At 33.9% G+C, this 3,009-nt stretch overlaps 1 pseudogene; it reads left to right on the forward strand.

Annotated features, from left to right (window-relative positions):
• Positions 1 to 415: 415 nt before the first annotated feature.
• LOC108521242 (ras-related protein Rab-1A-like) lies at positions 416 to 987 on the forward strand (annotated as a pseudogene).
• The last annotated feature ends 2,022 nt before the right edge of the window (positions 988 to 3,009 follow it).

Here is a 3,009-nt window from a genome sequence, read left to right on the forward strand (position 1 = left end):
AAAAGTGCTATATTTTCACCACTGAAGTGTGGAATATCACATTTCTCAGGGACTCAGATCTGTGACATGGATAAGTTCTCTTTATGCTCCAAATGGAGACTAAAAAAATTTTTTTTTTCATGAAACTCTTTCAACATGCTTCTATCTAGTGCAAATTTTGCTCCTAAAGTGAGGAAGAAATCTATAAGGAATTGAAAAGTCAGTTAAGATTTTTGAATTTTTGGGTGGAAGCAATAGCTGAGTGGCGACAGCTGCCAATTGATTGTATTGTAGGGGATAGAGTGGGGAAAGATGTTTGCTCTCCCAGAACAGCCTATCTTATTCCTTTCCTTCAGTTACCCATGGCCTAGAGTCATGTGGTGCAGGTAGCAGCTGCAATGCCATCACCAGCAGAAATCTCTAATATGGTTAATTATTCAAGTTACTTCTGATTGGCAACTCTGGGCTAGAAAGTCTTGCTTCCTTCTTAGGTTTGCAGGTGAAACATGTGATACATATACAGAAAACTACATCAGCACAGTAAGTGTGGATTTCAAAATAAGAAATGTAATATTACATGGCAAAATAATCAAGCTTCAACTAGGGGACACAACAGGCCAGGAAAGATTTTGATCATCTCCAGTTATTACACAGGAGCCCAAGGCATCATAGTTGTGTATGATATGACAGATCAGTAGTCCTTCAATAATGTTAAATAGTGGTTGCAGGAAATTGATCACTATGTCAGTGAAAATGTCAACAAATTGTTGGTAGGAAACAAATGTGATTGGCCCACAAAGAAAGTAGACTACACAACAACAAAGGAATTTGCTGGAATTCCATTTTTGGAAACCCATTTGCTAAGAACACAGCAAATGTAGAACAGACTTTCATGACAATAGCATCTGATATTAAAAAGCAAATGGGACTAGGGCAACAGCTGGTGAGGCAAAGAAGTCTAATTTTAAAATTTACACCACTTTGGTCAAGGAGTCAGGTGAAAGTTGATGCTAAAATTTGCTTCCATCCTTTTCTCATGACAATAAATTTGCAATCTAAACCCAAATGAATAAAACAAAATTGCCTGAATTTTACTGTATGTAGCTGCACTATAACAGATTCTTATCATATCCACAAATGTCAGAGGTTGTAAATAGTCCATATGGACTTTTTTTTTTTATTAACTTGACTCAAGATAGCTAATTTCAGTTTCAGAAAAGTTTGATACTTTTGTGTGCTGCTTCATAAAATACTATGTGTAATCCTTGCCACTTTCCTGGTACCAGACTAAGTCCCATGATTTCTTTTGTAAAGTTAGAATATATATTTTTTTGATATTTACATTGGCATGTTTAGATGTCAGCGTTAATCTTCTGAAGTTCAGCCATTTTGTATTAAACAGCAAAAGCAGTCTGTCACTTCCATGTATACAGACGTTACATGTAAGATCTGATTTGCTAGTTCTTCCTTGTAGTTATAAATGGAAAGATTATACCTTTTAATTAATGGTTTCTTTATACCCTGCATATAATTTGTGGATGCAGGATGTTGTGATTTGTTGCATATGACATACAAAACAACTAAAGATATGTTTAACAAATAATGTACTTATAATGGGATCTAACTAAACCAAAGAACTTCTGCTCAGGAAAATAAACTATCAACAGAGCGAATAGACAACCAACAAAATGGCAGAAAACGTTTGCCAACTATGCATCTGACAAAGGTCTTATATCCAGCATCTATAAGGAGCTGAAACAGATTTACAAAAAAACACATTAAAAAGTAGGCAAAGGACATAAACAGACATTTTTCAAAAGAGGATATGTATGATGCCAATAAGCACATGAAAAAAAGCTCAACATCAGTAATCATTAAAGAAATGCAAATCAAAACTACAATGAGATACCATCTCACACCAGTCAGAATGACCATTACTAAAAAGTCAAAAAATAATGGATGCTGACAAGATTGGAAAGAAAAAGGAATGCTTATACACTGTCGGTGGGGTATAAATTACTTTAGCCATTGTGGAAAGCAGTGTGACAATCCTCAAGGACCTAAAGACAGAAATACCATTCAATCCAGCAATCCCATTACTGTGTATATATCCAAAGGAATATAAATCATTCTATCATAAAGACGCATGTGTATGTCCACTGCAGCACTATTCACATATATAGGGCAGAATTCAATATTTGCTTTCTAGATAAAATACTCAATAAATGACCTAAAGAGGTTTTGATGCTGCGTATGGATTTAACCAACCTTAGTAGTTCTGGGACCTCCAACTGTATGGAACTCAAGTTTAGGATGTATGCTATCTGATCTTTCTGAACACCATTTGTTAATCAACAGTTCACCAATGCATCTGTGGTAGAGGTAGAAAGCAGCACACTTTTCCTAATTAGCAAATAGACTAACTTGTGTGCGAATGTTTTTCTTTCATGCTTTCTGTAAAATTCAATTATTTTATCCTTCACAATTGTATTCCTTATATTGGAGGAGAGTTTAAGCACTGAGGCAGAAAGCAGGAAATCTGATTGCCCTAAGTTTAGAAATTATACCCCTAAAAATTAACTGAAAACATAAATACTGTGTGGTAATGATAAATGAAGAAAATGTATTTATTTCAGTGAAATTTTGCATGTATAAAGATTTTGTTAAATAGAACCTTCAAGATCCTAGGGGTTTTGTGTGTGGAAAAAGTAATCTTCTGTTAATACCAGCATTTTTAAGGTGACTGAGGTCAAAGTTGTTTCCTTAGGTTGAAGTGGCAACCAAAACATTCTTCACACAAAGGGTTGTGATATATCTGCTGGCAACACAATTTATTGTAGGGTCTTTAATTTAGTTTTTAAAAATGTAAGCTAAAACAAGCCAAAAATTAATAGGTTTTTACATTTTTCACTAAGAGACAACTGAAATACGTGGTACAAAAACAAGTGGTAAGATTACTGTAAAATAAAATGTACAAAATAAACATTAAATTTTCTTTTCTTTTCTTTTTCTTTTTTTTTTTTTTTTTTT

This window comes from Rhinopithecus bieti, unplaced genomic scaffold, assembly GCF_001698545.2.
Source record: "Rhinopithecus bieti isolate Rb0 unplaced genomic scaffold, ASM169854v2 scaffold_52521, whole genome shotgun sequence".
Classification (NCBI taxonomy): domain Eukaryota; kingdom Metazoa; phylum Chordata; class Mammalia; order Primates; family Cercopithecidae; genus Rhinopithecus; species Rhinopithecus bieti.